Consider the following 17,337-nt stretch of genomic DNA (forward strand, 5'->3'; position numbering starts at 1 on the left):
GTTTTTTGCATCTACTATTTTACTGAAAGAGAGATCATGGAAATGGAAATACTAATAAAGAGTGACAGTGAGGATGAATGATCTAACATTGATGTAAGTGACCAATACCCACTTCATCCGCAAAGTATTGAATGGTTTGACGTCGATCCACATGAACCTACTGTTGAAATTTGCCAACAATGTCTGACGTTGTGTTGTTAACAGGCCTTCCAGTGTGAGCATCATCTTCGACGTCTGTACGGGTGGCCCGGAACTGAGCATGTCACTCAAACACATGGGTACAGTTCATGCTCTGTCCCCAAAACACTTGCTGAATCATTGCAAGGGTTTCCGTAGCACATTTCCTGGGATTTGACAGAATTTGATACACATGTGCTGTTCTATTCGTGGATCCATCGTAAAATTGTCACACATCAAACACAGAGTACTAGGAAGATCACAGTGGACATGCAACACATCCTCCCAGCTGAATACCACTCCGCACACTGACTCATCAGATATGCAGCTCTCGCTAATGGTGCAAAGATCTACTACTCCTACTTTCCAGATGGCAGCACCAGTTCCAAAAATTTTGGATTTAACCTCGTACATGTACTGGATCTGTATTATGTGGTATTTTTGATGTAGATGTGAATGAGAGCTGTAAAATGACTGAGGTTGGTAGATGAGGAGTGTGACTGATGGTTATGAGACTTGCATTGTTAATTATGTTATTGATGAAATAATTTTGGAAGAATATGATGATGATGATGATGATGATGATGATACCAGGTCTTTTGTGGAGTTTAAGAATAATGAAGTTCCGAGTTATTTGTAAATACAGGTAAGGTAAGTGACTTTTGTGGTGACTTAAATGAGAGTCATGGAATACCAGTCCAGTCAAAGTAGTTTTTCATTAATGTCATGCAGTGTGATGACCCAAACAGTAATGGTGAATGATCTGTAAGCTTAGAGAATAAAGGTGAAAAGTTTTTGAAATTTGTTTGGGATAAAATTGATGATAACATAGATAAATGTTCGTTTTGGAATAAGTTAACTGTGGTTAGTCAAAATTTTATATCCAAATTGGTGGAATGAAGTGAAAGAAGGTCTAAGTAGGAAGTGTAATTTTGACAGTAAGGTATTGTGTGCTCCTTCTGTAATAAGTGATGTTAATTGTGCTATGGAACCCTTTTAGTGTGTTCAATCTTTACCTGCCAACATGTGTAACCAAAGTAATGCAATGATACCAGTGAAGTTGATAAACCCCTCCACAAGCAGTGTAGATGTAGCTTTTGATGAAATTGAAAGTGATCTTTTACATGAAGTGTCTAATAGCAAAGATGGTAATCCTGATTTTCAGTGTCCTTACATTAAGGTTAAGATTGATCAGTGGGAAGGGAACTGTTTCGACTGATACAGGTGGCCTAATTTGTGGTATATCTGAACAATTCAGAGACAAATCCAGTATAGTAAGAATTTTGTGGAAATGCCCATTGTAGATGTAAAGATAAGAGGAGCTACAAGTAAGCAAAATAAACTTATAAAATCTCAGGTGCATTTAACATTTAGTATAGAAGGCAATACCTTTGAACATGGATGCCTAATGATACCTAGTTTAGAAGAAAATATCTGCTATGTGTGTGGATTTTTAAGACTGTGTAATTTTTTATTTGCCTTGAATGTAATATTTAAGATCATGTAGTTTTAAAGTTCTGTCTTATCTATTCACTTAAGAAGTTGATGAGAAAACAGGGAGATAGGAGAAAGCAGGTACATGACAGTCAAGGTTGATTTTCTAAGTTTGAAGTAAGAGATCTTGTGTTGGTGGAAGCCAAAGAGAAATCTAAAATGTTGACATCTGAGATAAAGAAATTTTTAATATTTATATTGGACCATTCGAAGTTCTTGAAAATCCACATCCTAATGCATACAGACTTGTGTATCCAAAATCTAAGAATTGTTTGGATTATGCAACATTGCTGAACTGAAAGCTTATAGACATGATCCATAAGTATTTGTTTGTCATTTTTTTCCATTGTCATGAATTTAGTATGTAAAATGATGTGATTTCTAGAGTTCTAATTTATCTACTGACAGTTTAAATCTATATGTAGATTCATAAGACTATATAACTGTTCTTTGTTTGTCTGGAATTTAGTATGTAAGATGTTGTGATTTTTAAAGTTTTGTCTTATCTATTGACTGTGTTAAGATCTACGATACACTACATAATTAAGTTCTGCAATAGATTTGTGCTTTAGAATTTAATATATAGATCCCATGAGAGTAAACGAGTAGAGCTTTTTACAGTTTTAAAATGGGACAATATTCATAAGTTTTACTCAAATATTAGGAATACTATCTGAGCATATCTGTGTGCATTACCTTATTAGTGCATTTTTTATTGCATTTAACACTGATTAGTAATGTTTCATAAGTGAACATTTTTTAATCACATCCGACAAAAATCCCATATAACTGACGATGTAAAATGAAGATGGAGAGCATATCTCATGTGATGTGAAGGAGGTACTGAACAGCATATTTAGTACCCAAAACAATGATTCAGGATTTTATGTGAATGCTAGACAGGAAGTTACCTATCCCTTTGATTGTGTGATGATAACTCTAAGGAGGAAGCTGCATATATGTGAGTAGATCCACATCCCACACTGCTGTATGACTGTACCCAACTGGACTAATCATCTTGCAAGAGATCGTGGATGCTGGGTAACATACTCTAGCATCTGTCAACTGGAATGTATTTTGTGTCTGATATTTGTGAATTGTTAACCAAGACTGCTAAAGACAGTGTTATTCAGCATAAATGCATGTTTTTTCATTGGGGGGGGGGATTGACTCTACAATCATTATGTAACTATAAATCAGTTTTTTTTTTTTTTGTATCAATGGTAAACGAAATTTCTGGGTCTTTGTGTACTTACGTTAGTGTGGAAAACATTTATTACTATGGACAATACAATAAGATGTATACATGTCTGCTTTCATACTCTGATTTTGGTTGTCCAGCTACTGGATTCTGTCATTATTCAAAGCTAATTTATGACTATTTTTACCTGAATTTATCCTGGATATTGCAGTGTTGTATCTGATTGGATCTTGAATTGTGGGCAGACTAATGCTTAGCTCTGTTTTGGGTACTCCTAGCCAGTGTGTGTGTGTGTGTGTGTGTGTGTGTGTGTGTGTGTGTGTGTGTGTGTGTGTGTGTGTCCAAGGAAAACTTACAACCATTGACTGAAGCTAGATGCTTCTCACAATTACTCGTTGCATATAATTGAACTCATTGATATGATTATGAAATTTATTCATTTTGTTGTGTCAAAACTTTTTGCTGGGTTGTACCCGAAGTGGTTTGGATTCATGGGTCGGTCCCCACATTGTAAACTCAGGCCCAAATATTTTTCCATTATTTTGTTCTTTCACGAGTCAACACAACTGTAAATACTATGGTTTATATGGCTGATTGATTCCTACCCATGATCGAGTATATTCTCCTGGTCTGTACCCGTTGTCGTGAGTTTTTTTTGAGTCTGCTCACATGTCGTACACTTAAGCTCTGAAATTTTCTCCCTTCTCTTTTGAAGATTTTGAAGGTTTGAGTGTATAGATCTTAAGTTAAAGTTTATAAATTCTAGTAATTTACTTTGTAATTATTTCTATAATTTAGTGGTGTAATGTTGTAGTTTTGATCTTGTATTTTTTGTCTTGTGACAGTATGTTGCATAGATCTGAAAATCTGAATGCCATATCCTGATGTGTGTACGGATTATGATTTTATAGTAGATATTTTTCTTTTTTGTCTGTAATATATTATGTATCAGTTACTTCTATACATCTACCTGCTATCCTGGGCAACATGTTGTACACCATTCGGCAAACCTTATAGTGTGTCGCAAAATATTGTAAACATCTGGTTTCCAAATTTTGTGAGGGGGATATTGTAATGAATCATACTCCTCTAGCATTAGCTTTTTTTTATAAGATAACCAAAACCATGTATACTATCGATTCTTGCATAGGTTAAAATTATCTCAGCTGTTTCACTAAAAGAATTCATATGATTTTGTATGTGATTATTTCGGGCTAAAATGAATAAAAAAGAAATTAATGTGTTACAATCTATACATACCAACAGTTAAAATTACTCTTCTTTTAAGAATAATTGAAATGACAAAATTTCTGGCATACTTAAAATTCATATTATTAATTGCACAATCAAATGCTAAATATTACATTTGTTTCTGGATTTATTTATGAAATAATCATATAATTTGGTAAAGATTCTTCTCCTGTCGACAAAAGTTTGTAAACTCTTTTGCTTTGTAAACTCTTTGGAAATTGTGAGTACCACAGAATGTAAGGAGTGGTGGGCATGCCTCTGATGGAAACATGTATTTTGCTAAACTTGTCAATAACAATGTAATTTTTGGTGAGATAGAAGTGAAAATTTTAAAGTCGGTGTGATTTAAAAGAATGGGATAAAATTTTAAAAAATATTCATTGCAGCAGGCAACTCTTCATCATAAATCAAAATTTTCAGCAGCAAGAATGTACCATAGACAAGGCTTTGAGCCATCGACAACAACAACAACAACAACAACAACAACGACGAGATAATGAATATAAGAAAAAGTTCTTTTTTAATATTACTCCTCCTCAAGTTTTCAAAATTTGTGCAAAGAATGAGAACTTTAATGGTGATGTGTAGGAGGATAAGATTACAGCCTATACATATTTCGTCCTTTGTAGCTGTCTATGGACAAATAGTTCTGCCAGAAAACAAACAGGATTATTTACACCTGATTCTGAAAGTTACATTTAAATTATGAAATATTACTAACTACATGACACAGAATGTTGTCATTTGTTTCCTACAGACAATATGTCATCAGAAATTTATTATACAAAAAGCTAAATTTCCTAAAAGTTCAAAACTATTCCACGGCTGTTTACACAGTGTTCTTATTACAGAAAGATATTCTGTTCTCCTCCAGCAAATAAGCATTCGGTTAGTTCAGTGAAACATTATTTATGAAGCTACCAAATAAGTCTCACAAGAAAATAGAAAAGATGTTAAAAAGTTGTTAATGTAAGTAACTGGACAGATAAAAAATCTACTCACCAAGTGATAGCAGGAGAACACACAAATAAAAGGTATTACAGTTTGCTAGCTTTCAGAGCCACTGGTTCTTTCTTCTGGCAAAAGTGTTGAAGGGGAAGAAAGAGGGGTGAAAGGAAAGGACTGATGAGGTTCAGGAAAAGGGGTAGAGTTTGGAAAAGTCACCCAGAACCCCAGGTCAAGGGAGACTTACTGGACCAGATAAGGAAGGAAGGACTGATCAACAAACGACTTCAGTGGATCCCAAAGTCAGTCCCTTGCAGGACATCTGGAATATTGTGGAGAGGAATGTTTGTGTCATACTTTTTTCATTCCAGTTTCACTCCATTGAGTGAGAAGATTTTAGCAGACACAACTCAACATCTGTCCCAAATTCTTTATGTCCTATGAAGTATATCACATGACAATTCACTTGGATCATCAGAATAAAAGCACTGCTACATAAAATTAAGGGGATGTATCAAAAATGCCTCTTATTGACCAGAGAGTAACTTCAGTTAAAAATATATTCACTGCAATAGGCAACTCTTCATCATAAATCAAAATTTTCATCAGCAAGAATGTAGCCTAGACAAGACTGAGCCATCGATGACAATTATTCACTATAATTCCACCATCATCTACAACAGTAAATAGCATATCAAAGAAGTTGCACCTCTTGTACAACAAGAACCATGCTGTAACCACTACTGATGCACATGATATTAAGCAGTTTTGTTCCACAACATCTACTCTGCTTTTTCACTCATCCTGCATTTCATCCTTGCAACAAGTCATTTATGACTTGTCAACAGGCTGGAGTTATAAGTGGAAAAGAAAAGAAAAGGGAAGCAGAAGCTGAGGAGAGTGTGAAACAAGGTTGTAGACTACCTCCTATGTAGTTCAACCAGCACACTGCACAAGTGGTAAATCTAATCAACACAAAATTTGGAAAGAGTGTTTAATAAAAGCTTCGCATTTTGCCAGTATCACTGCAATGCTGTTGGAGATGGCAAAGACTTGGACAATCAGTTGAGCACAATCGATAATGTTTGAGAAGGCTGTTCTAAGATAATAATTAAGAAAAAAAATGGAGTATAGTAAAATCAAGTCATGTGTTGCCCAGGAAATAAGATAACAAAAGGACAGTGTAAGAGCAGCAGATGAGTTCTCATATTTTTACTTCAAAATAATTAACAATTGTTGAAGTAAAGAATACATAGAATGCAGGCTGGCAATAGCAAGGAAAGCTTTTCTCAAAATGGGAAGTTTATTAACACTGAATATAAATTTAATTTTCAGTAGTGTACAAGTGAAAAGTTAACAATAAAGTGTTTGGACAAGAAGAGAACACCAACTTTTTAAATGTGGTGCTACAGAAGAATGCTGAACATTAGATGGGTAGATCAGTTAACAAATGAAGTTATACCAAGTTAAACTGAAGGAAAAAGGAAACTTATGGAAAAAATGTCTAAATAAAGGGATCAGGTTATTTGGTGCATCCTAAGGCATCAAGAAATCATAAATTTGGTAACAGATTGAAGTGGGCAGAGGGGAATAAAAACTGTAGAGATGAAGGGGCCTGCACAGGATACAACTATGGAGAGCTGCATCAAACTAACTGTCACACTGCGAACAACGACAACAACCACCAACTCTATGCTTTCCATTATTAGATCAGCCTCACAGCTGTGCAAAGATCACTATTTTTCTTTCAATAATGGTGACAAACAGGAACAGAACACTTAGTTTAGTGAATCAGTGGCACTTAGCATGCACGCATTTCTCACCAAACTCTATTCAGACAGCACTGATGTACACACAGTACAGTGCAGGACATGAAAGTACTGAACTGTTCAGTTGGTAGGAATGTGTATGTCCAACAAATTGATTCACTGACTGAGGAGGGTGAGATACGGGACTAAATAGCGACGTCATCAGTCCCGTGATTCTAAAGTTGCTCTCGAAAGAGAGACGGTCCGCTAAAAGTGGGCAGACCTAGTCAGAGGAGTCAATCTATAAACTGAGAAAGTTAAAACACACCCAGTAGAAGGCATAAAAGGGTAGACCAAATCTAAAAGTTGGAAAAACAGAGGGATAAAGGAGCACTCTTTGAACAGTTGAGTGGGCATGGATCCCAGACTGAAAAAACACGAAGAGAGGCCCCAACCACAACCACCCTTCCCCAGCTCCAGAACTGTAGCAAAACCTTATACCTGAAAATAAAAACCAGTTTCACAGAGGGAACTAAGGACCAGTTCACCCATCGATGAATCATCTGCTAATATCAAAGATGAGGAATCTGGAAGACTATACTTAGTAAGAAGGACTAAAAGAAGGGAACAATCCACCAATATACGGAATGCCTCAGTCTTGCTCCACAACCACATTGTGGGGATGTCTCATTAAACAAGAGAAAACAATGGGTAAGCCTAGTATGATCAATGTATAGATGGCATAAGACAGTGGCCTCCTCCTGAGAGAACTGGAGGATGAGCGCCAAGCCACAGATTGTGCAGAGTTTAATACTGAGGGCAGTAGCGCGCCATATGTCATTCCACTTTTGACAGAGACCCGCATATTTGCAGCTGGAATCATGAAAGGGAATGGGGGTAATTATCTGTTTCTCTAGCCAAATGGGTCAGCCAATTCATTCCACAGGATGTCCACATGACCTGGGACCCATGGCCAAGGGCAGAGAGGTGGTCACAATAAGCAGAGGCCAAAGGGTGGCCAGAGTAGTATCAGTTCATAGCCTGCAGGCTGCTCACTGAGTCAGTATATACTAAAACACTGTGGATGGAAGCCGGAGTTACAAAATGGAGGGCTCTGTTAATGGTTAGCAGCTCTGCTATGAACACACTACATGATCCCAGCAATAAATGGTGTTCCATGGCAGTAGCAGGCGTAGAAGTATATCCCACCTTATCTATTGTTATACAACAATCGGTGTAGAAGATGGCAGCAATCAGGACCTCGTCAAGGATGGAATGTATGAGACACCCGAAGATGATAGGGGACCTGAGGACCCTGCAACAGGTTGGTCCTAATCTGTGGTCTAGACACCACCCAAGAGCAGGGATCGTGGTTGGGGAATAAACAAACTGAGCACATTCCAGCAAGAGGAGATGAAGATCCCAACAGAGGAAAACCAAGACGCATTCCAATCAACAATCGCACCCTTAGGTGGTTATCAGGAGGGAGACATCCCTTGTTTTCAAAAAGGACAGGGTACACAGGATGTCAGGGAATTGGCAGACAGCGATTATTGCTCTGTCGTATTTGTAAAGGGGTAATCTCCACTTCTGCAAGGAGACAGTCAACAGGACTAATGCAAAAGGCACCAATAGCCAAATGCATCCCACAGTGGTGAAATGGGTCCAGGATTTGCAGAGAGGAAGGAGCTGCTGAGCCAGAAATGTTACTACCATAATCTAGCCTGGACAAAACCACAGCACAGTAAAGATGAAGAAGAGCAGCACAGTCTGCACCCCAAGATGTGTGGGCCAGTAGGCAGAGAGCATCAAGCTTCCGCACGCATGTAGTCTTCAGGTGACAAATATGGGGCAATGCTACCAAGTGGGAGCTGTGCCAAATGCAAAAATCACTGACAAACAATCTTGGGGTAACCAAAGGCCCAAAAGTGGCCCATTGGTGACTACGAGGAAGAGTGTCACACTTAACACAGAATCCTATGGGATACTGTTCTCCTGAATAATGGAATGCTGAGTGAAGTGTCAACTCCAACCTAGAAGAACCAGTGGGATAAAAACTCATGGATAAAAAATAGATGTGGTTGCGTAAAGTTCCAGTCATGGAGCGTAACTGAAATGTGATGGCACCAAGCCGTCTTATGCCTTTGTTGTTGTTGTTGTCTTCAGTCCTGAGACTGGTTTGATGCAGCTCTCCATGCTACTCTATCCTGTGCAAGCTGCTTCATCTCCCAGTACCTACTGCAACCTACATCCTTCTGAATCTGCTTAGTGTACTCATCTCTCGGTCTCCCTCTACGATTTTTACCCTCCACGCTGCCCTCCAATGCTAAATTTGTGATCCCTTGATGCCTCAAAACATGTCCTACCAACCGATCCCTTCTTCTAGTCAAGTTGTGCCACAAACTTCTCTTCTCCCCAATCCTATTCAATACCTCCTCATTAGTTACGTGATCTATCCACCTTATCTTCAGTATTCTTCTGTAGCACCACATTTCGAAAGCTTCTATTCTCTTCTTGTCCAAACTAGTTATCGTCCATGTTTCACTTCCATACATGGCTACACTCCAAACAAATACTTTCAGAAACGACTTCCTGATACATAAATCTATATTCGATGTTAACAAATTTCTCTTCTTCAGAAACGCTTTCCTTGCCATTGCCAGTCTACATTTTATATCCTCTCTACTTCGACCATCATCAGTTATTTTACTTCCTAAATAGCAAAACTCCTTTACTACTTTAAGTGTCTCATTTCCTAATCTAATTCCCTTAGCATCACCCGATTTAATTTGACTACATTCCATTATCCTCGTTTTGCTTTTGTTAATGTTCATCTTATATCCTCCTTTCAAGACACTGTCCATTCCGTTCAACTGCTCTTCCAAGTCCTTTGCCGTCTCTGACAGAATTACAATGTCATCGGCGAACCTCAAAGTTTTTACTTCGTCTCCATGAATTTTAATACCTACTCCGAATTTTTCTTTTGTTTCCTTTACTGCTTGCTCAATATACAGATTGAATAACATCGGGGAGAGGCTACAACCCTGTCTCACTCCTTTCCCAACCACTGCTTCCCTTTCATGCCCCTCGACTCTTATTACTGCCATCTGGTTTCTGTACAAATTATAAATAGCCTTTCGCTCCCTGTATTTTACCCCTGCCACCTTTAGAATTTGAAAAAGAGTATTCCAGTCAACATTGTCAAAAGCTTTCTCTAAGTCTACAAATGCTAGAAACGTAGGTTTGCCTTTTCTTAATCTTTCTTCTAAGATAAGTCGTAAGGTCAGTATTGCCTCACGTGTTCCAACATTTCGACGGAATCCAAACTGATCCTCCCCGAGGTCTGCATCTACCAGTTTTTCCATTCGTCTGTAAAGAATTCGCGTTAGTATTTTGCAGCCGTGGCTTATTAAACTGATAGTTCGGTAATTTTCACATCTGTCAGCACCTGTTTTCTTTGGGATTGGAATTATTATATTCTTCTTGAAGTCTGAGGGTATTTCGCCTGTCTCATACATCTTGCTCACCAGCTGGTAGAGTTTTGTCATGACTGGCTCTCCCAAGGCCGTCAGTAGTTCTAATGGAATGTTGTCTACTCCGGGGGCCTTGTTTCGACTCAGGTCTTTCAGTGCTCTGTCAAACTCTTCACGCAGTATCGTATCTCCCATTTCGTCTTCATCTACATCCTCTTCTATTTCCATAATATTGTCCTCAAGTACATCGCCCTTGTATAAGCCTTCTATATACTCCTTCCACCTTTCTGCCTTCCCTTCTTTGCTTAGAACTGGGCTGCCATCTGAGCTCTTGATATTCATACACGTGGTTCTCTTCTCTCCAAAGGTCTCTTTAATTTTCCTGTAGGCAGTATCTATCTTACCCCTAGTGAGATAAGCTTCTACATCCTTACATTTGTCCTCTAGCCATCCCTGTTTAGCCATTTTGCACTTCCTGTCGATCTCATTTTTGAGACGCTTGTATTCCTTTTTGCCTGCTTCATTTACTGCATTTTTATATTTTTCCTTTCATCAATTAAATTCAATATTTCTTCTGTTACCCAAGGATTTCTAGCAGCCCTCGTCTTTGTACCTACTTTATCCTCTGCTGCCTTCACTACTACATCCCTCAGAGCTACCCATTCTTCTTCTACTGTATTTCTTTCCCCTATTCCTGTCAATTGTTCCCTTATGCTCTCCCTGAAACTCTGTACAACCTCTGGTTCTTTCAGTTTATCCAAGTCCCATCTCCTTAATTTCTCACATTTTTGCAGTTTCTTCAGTTTTAATCTACAGGTCATAACCAATAGATTGTGGTCAGAGTCCACATCTGCCCCTGGAAATGTCTTACAACTTAAAACCTGGTTCCTAAATCTCTGTCTTACCATTATATAATCTATCTGATACCTTTTAGTATCTCCAGGGTTCTTCCACGTATACAACCTTCTTTCATGATTCTTAAACCAAGTGTTAGCTATGATTAAGTTGTGCTCTGTGCAAAATTCTACTAGGCGGCTTCCTCTTTCATTTCTTAGCCCCAATCCATATTCACCTACTATGTTTCCTTCTCTCCCTTTTCCTACACTCGAATTCCAGTCACCCATTACTATTAAATTTTCGTCTCCCTTCACTATCTGAATAATTTCTTTTATTTCATCGTACATTTCTTCAATTTCTTCATCATCTGCAGAGCTAGTTGGCATATAAACGTGTACTACTGTAGTAGGTGTGGGCTTCGTATCTATCTTGGCCACAATAATGCGTTCACTATGCTGTTTGTAGTAGCTTACCCGCATTCCTATTTTCCTATTCATTATTAAACCTACTCCTGCATTACCCCTATTTGATTTTGTGTTTATAACCCTGTAGCCACCTGACCAGAAGTCTTGTTCCTCCTGCCACCGAACCTCACTAATTCCCACTATATCTAACTTTAACCTATCCATTTCCCTTTTTAAATTTTCTAACCTACCTGCCCGATTAAGGGATCTGACATTCCACGCTCCGATCCGTAGAATGCCAGTTTTCTTTCTCCTGATAACGACATCCTCCTGAGTAGTCCCCGCCCGGAGATCCGAATGGGGGACTATTTTACCTCCGGAATATTTTACCCAAGAGGATGCCATCATCATTTAATCATACAGTAAAGCTGCATGTCCTCGGGAAAAATTACGGCTGTAGTTTCCCCTTGCTTTCAGCCGTTCGCAGTACCAGCACAGCAAGGCCGTTTTGGTTAATGTTGCAAGGCCAGATCAGTCAATCATCCAGACTGTTGCCCCTGCAACTACTGAAAAGGCTGCTGCCCCTCTTCAGGAACCACACGTTTGTCTGGCCTCTCAACAGATACCCCTCCGTTGTGGTTGCACCTACGGTACGGCCATCTGTATCGCTGAGGCACGCAAGCCTCCCCACCAACGGCAAGGTCCATGGTTCATGGGGGGGTCTTATGCCTTATGTGAGTCATAGAGAACCCTAAGGTGCTGGAAGTTAGTAGAAGCCTGTCAGATTGCTGTTTCGAATCTGAGTAAATGGTCAGTTGGAGACCTTTCCAAGAGCCACACTGATATGGGGACAAAAGGCCTTGAGATACGAGTCCCCTACATAATCAGAAACTAACCATCCTCTTGAGCAGCCTACAAAGTGCATTCATCAGGCTAATCAGGCAGTAGCTTTTTTTTTTTTTTTTTTTTGGGCGCACAACTACAATGGTCATTAGCGCCCTGACTAAGTTAGGAATGCACCGCGAGGCACAAGGTTAAATCAGCAACTAAAAGGGACAACACTATAAAAGACGTATTAACAGGCATAGGATTAAAAAACAACAGCATAATCAAATGTCCTTAGACAGGTGTGTCAAATTGATAAAACGAAGAACACGAGCAGCAGCTCCTGGGTCATCAGCTAAAATGGCATCCAGAGTACATGGCAGGCCAAGATCAAGACGCAGTGTAGTAAAATCCGGACAGGACGTTAAAATGTGGCGGACCGTCAGCAATTGCCCACATGGACAGAACGGCGCCGGCGCAGCTGTCAGCAGATGGCAGTGGCTGAACCAGCAGTGTCCAATTCGTAGCTGGGCCAAAACGACCTCCTCCGCCGAGAAGGACGTGAGGACGACGTCCAAGCCGCGGGAAGAGGTTTCAAGGCCCGAAGCTTGTTGTCCGTAAGTGCAGCCCAATCGGCATGCCACAGCGATAAAATGTGCCGACAAATGACCCTGCTACAATCTGATGAAGGGACACAACAAGAAGCTGTCCGAGGCTGGAGGACCGCAGCCTTGGCCGCAGCATCTGCAGCTTCGTTCCCAGGGATACCGACATGGCCAGGAACCCACATAAAGCTAACTGGAGACCCGTCGTCCACCAGCTGCTGAAGAGAGCGTGCATAAAAGGGCGATCCAGATACGGATCACTGAGGCTCTGGATGGCGCTCAGAGAATCGGAGCAGAAGACATAAGCAGAATGTCGGTGGCGGCAGACGTAAAGAACAGCCTGGTAGAGGGCAAAGAGCTCAGCTGTGAAAACCGAACAATTGCCATGTAGTCAGTATTTGGAACTTTGTGCCCCGACAATAAAAGAACACCCGAGCCCATCATTGGTCTTAGAGCAGTCTATATAAATTAAGGTCATATTAATGAACTTCGAAAGAAGTTCGACAAAACGGGAGTGGTATACCGAACCGGGGTAACCGCCTTTGGGAGTGAGCTGAGGTCAAGGTGAATGCGAACCTGAGCCTGGAGCCAAGGTGGCGTGTGGCTCTAGTCCACTCTAAAGGCTGCAGGGACTGAAAAATCAAGGTGTTGAAGGAGGCGACGAAAGCGAACTCCAGGGGGTAGCAGGGCAGAGACATACAACCTATATTGACGGTCGAGAGAGTCGTCAAAAAAGGAACGATACGATGGTTGGTCAGGCATTGACAGTAGCCGACAGGCATAACGACAAAGCAGTATATCGCGCCGGTAGGTGAGTGGCAATTCACTGGCTTCAGCATGAAGACTCTCAACGGGACTAGTATAAAACACTCCGATCACAAGACGTAAACCCCGATGTTGTATTCAGTTGAGGCGGTGTAAGATGGACGGCCGTGCAGAGGAGGATACGAAGCTCCCATAATCCAGCTTGGAGCGGACGATCGACCGATATAGGCGAAGTAGGATGGTTCGATCTGCTCCCCACGACATACCACTGAGAACATGGAGGACATTTAGAGAACAGGTACAACGGGCAGCCAAATAAGACACATGCGGAGACCAGCTAAGTTTCCTGTCAAATGTGAGACCTAAAAATTTTGTTGTCTCCACGAATGGAAGAGCAACGGGACCGAGTCATAAGGACGGTGGGAGAAACTCTTTGTAGCGCCAGAAGTTAATACGGACCGTCTCCTGGGCAGAAAAACGGAAGCCATTGGCGACACTCCAGGAGTAAAGACGGTCAAGAGAACGCTGAAGACAGCGCTCCAGGAAACATGTACGCTGCATGCTGCAATAGACGGTAAAATCTTCCACGAAAAAGGAGCCTGATACATCAGCTGGGAGGCAATCCATTATTGGAGAGAGCGACGCTCAAAACTGAGCCCTGTGGCACCCCATTCTCCTGGCGAAAGTTGTCTGACAGGACAGAACCCACACGTACCCTGAACTGTCGATCCTTTAAAAAGGAACGAGTAAAAAGAGGGAGGCGACCGCGAAGGCCCCATGTATGCATGGTGCGGAGAATGCCCGCCCTCCAACAGGTGTCGTAAGCCTTCTCCAAATCAAAGAACACAGCCGCGGTCGGGCGCTTCCGCAAGAAGTTATTCATAATGAAGGTCGACAAGGTAACCAGATGGTCAACAGCAGAGCGGTAAGCGAGATGGGTCGATAACTGGAAGGTAAGTGCTTGTCCTTCCCCGGCTTAGGAATCAGTACAACAATAGACTCGCGCCAGCATGTGGGAACATGTCCCTCAATCCAGAAGTGATTGTAAGTACGAAGAAGGAAACCTTTACCCGCAGGAGAAAGGTTCTTCAGCATCTGAATATGAATAGAATCAGGCCCTGGAGCGTAGTTCCCGCATGGTGAATGGGGCATTATAACTTTCACGATTCGAGGAGTGGAAGTTAGGTGGCCTAGCCTTCTTTGCCTGTTTTCGGGGGAGGAAGGCAGGGGGGTAATGAGCGGAGCTCGAAACCTCTGCGAAAAAGTGGTCAAAGGCATTGGAGACATCCTCAGGGGCCACAAGAACGTCATTCGCGACCGTCAAGCCAGAAACTGGTGAGTGGACCTTAGTACCAGATAGCCGGCGCAGGCTACCCCGGACAACAGAAGGAGTAAAACTGTTGAAGGTGCTTGTGAAAGCAGCCCAGCTGGATTTCTTGCTTTCTTTAATAATACGATGACACTGCGCACGTAATCGTTTATAATTTATACAATTCGCCACTGTAGGGTGGCGTTTAAAGGTGCGTAAAGCACGTCGACGAGCACGTAAAGTGTCTCTACATTCTGCGGTCCACCAGGGGACCGGTACGCGACGTGGAGAAGAAGTAGTGTGAGGGATGGAATATTCAGCAGCAGTGAGAATGACTTCCGTGAGGTGTGCGGCTTGACTATCGCAGATTGTGAAGGTTTGATCCTGAAAGGTCGCCCTGGAAAAGAAGAGCCCCCAGTCTGCTTTGGAGATGTTCCAACTAGTTGAGCACGGAGATGGGGTATGATGCAGGAGATGGATAACACACGGGAAGTGGTCGCTCGAATATGTATCAGAAAGTGCATACCACTCAAACCGGCGTGCAAGTTGGGCAGTACTTACAGAGAGGTCTAAATGGGAATAGGTGTGAGATGTGTCTGAAGGAAAGGAGGGGCGCCAGTATTGAGGCAGACAAGATTGAGCTGATTGAAAACATCTGCTAACAGGGGGCCCCTCGGACAGGATGCTGGAGAGCCCCAAAGAGGATGGAGAGCATTGAAGTCTCCAGTTAACAAAAATGGTGCAGGTAGCTGAGCAATAATTTGCATCATGTCTGCCCTGGTAACGGCAGACGACGATGGAGTGTAAACGGTACAAATGGAAAATGTAAAAGTGGGGAGAGTAATGCGGATGGCAACTGCCTGCAGGCCGGTGTGCAATGTGATGGGATCATAGTAGATATCATCCCGGACCAGCAACATAACCCCTCCATGAGCCAGAATACCTGCCACAGGTGGTAGGTCAAAACGCACAGAGGTGTAGTGTGCCAAGGCAATGTGATCGCATGGGCGTAGCTTCATTTCCTGGAGGGCTACGACGAGCGGACGGTGCAAGTGGAGCAGCAATTTCAAGTCCTCTCAGTTGGAGTAAATGCTGTGAATATTCCACTGAATAAGTGCCATTGTGAGAAGAAGAAGATGATGCAAGAAGGGGTCATCTCCAAGGTCGCTGAGGGCCCGGCTTCGAGCGAGCACTGCCGCCGCTAGCAGTAGGCAGACAGTCATCGTCCATTTGTTCTATAGGTTCCTCGGCCATCTTGTTCAGATGGCCGGGAGGGGGACCTTCCTCCGCTGGTGAACGGCCAGATGTTCTGCTACCAGTGGTGCGGCCAGGCAAAACGAATGACGGGCTGGGGCGGCAACCGCTGGGTGGCGCAGGAGAAGAAATGCGCCGTGGCGGGGAAGGAGAACTGTGCTTCCTATAAGCCTTCTTGGAAGGTCGTTTTGTGGAAGTATTGGTCGATGGCTGAGAGTTCGAGGTACGTAGGAGGTCTGCACAAGACGGTTCCTTCTTGAAGGCCCGTGCATCTGACTTCTGGGTCTTTGTCTTGGCAGAAGCTGATGGAGGTGCTTGTGTCTGAGGGGTGATGGGAGGAAGAGGAGACATCGACCGGGCGATCTTAGCACTGGCCGAATGGACAACAGGGCTGAAGGTCAGATTGCATGTCTGCGTCACCACCTCCCTGGTAGTCCGAGGAGAGGCGAGGACAGTACTATATTTCCCCGCTGGGAGCAACGTGGGCTTACTACTAGCAAATAGCTTGCGAGCAGCGGAGGTGGACACTTTCTCTTTGACCCGAATTTCTTGGATACAGTGTTCTTCCTTGTAGATGGGACAGTCGCGGGAGGACGCTGCATGGTCACCCTGACAGTTCACACAATGAGGAGACGGAGGTGGACAGTCACCCTCATGGGCATCCCTGCCACAAGTGACACTTTTAGCCGTGTTGGAACAAGACTGGTGAGTGTGATTAAAACGCTGACACTGGTAGCAGCGCGTAGGTGTCGGGACATAGGGGCGAACAGAAATAACCTCGTAGCCCGCTTTGATGAGTGACGGCAGATGAACACTATCAAATGTCAAGAAAAGTGTCCAGGCCGGTACAAGGTCATTGTTGACCTTTTTCATGACCCTATGGACAGCCGTCACGTCATGCTCAGCGAGGAAAGACTGAATCTCCTCGTCAGTCAATCCGTCAAGTGATATAGTATATACCACACCACGAGACGAATTTAAAGTGTGGTGAGCCTCCACCCAGACAGGGAACGTGTACAGGAGTGTGACCCGAAGCAGTTTTTGTGCCT

The 17,337-nt window shown here is 42.3% G+C and overlaps 1 protein-coding gene across 1 annotated transcript in view; it reads right to left on the bottom strand.

The window, feature by feature from the left end:
* LOC126364928 (protein sel-1 homolog 1-like) overlaps window positions 1–17,337 on the bottom strand; it is an 84,953-nt gene that overhangs the window by 29,143 nt on the left and 38,473 nt on the right. The gene's annotated exons all lie outside the window — the stretch shown is intronic.

Source organism: Schistocerca gregaria, chromosome 1 (genome assembly GCF_023897955.1).
Source record: "Schistocerca gregaria isolate iqSchGreg1 chromosome 1, iqSchGreg1.2, whole genome shotgun sequence".
Classification (NCBI taxonomy): Eukaryota; Metazoa; Arthropoda; class Insecta; order Orthoptera; family Acrididae; genus Schistocerca; species Schistocerca gregaria.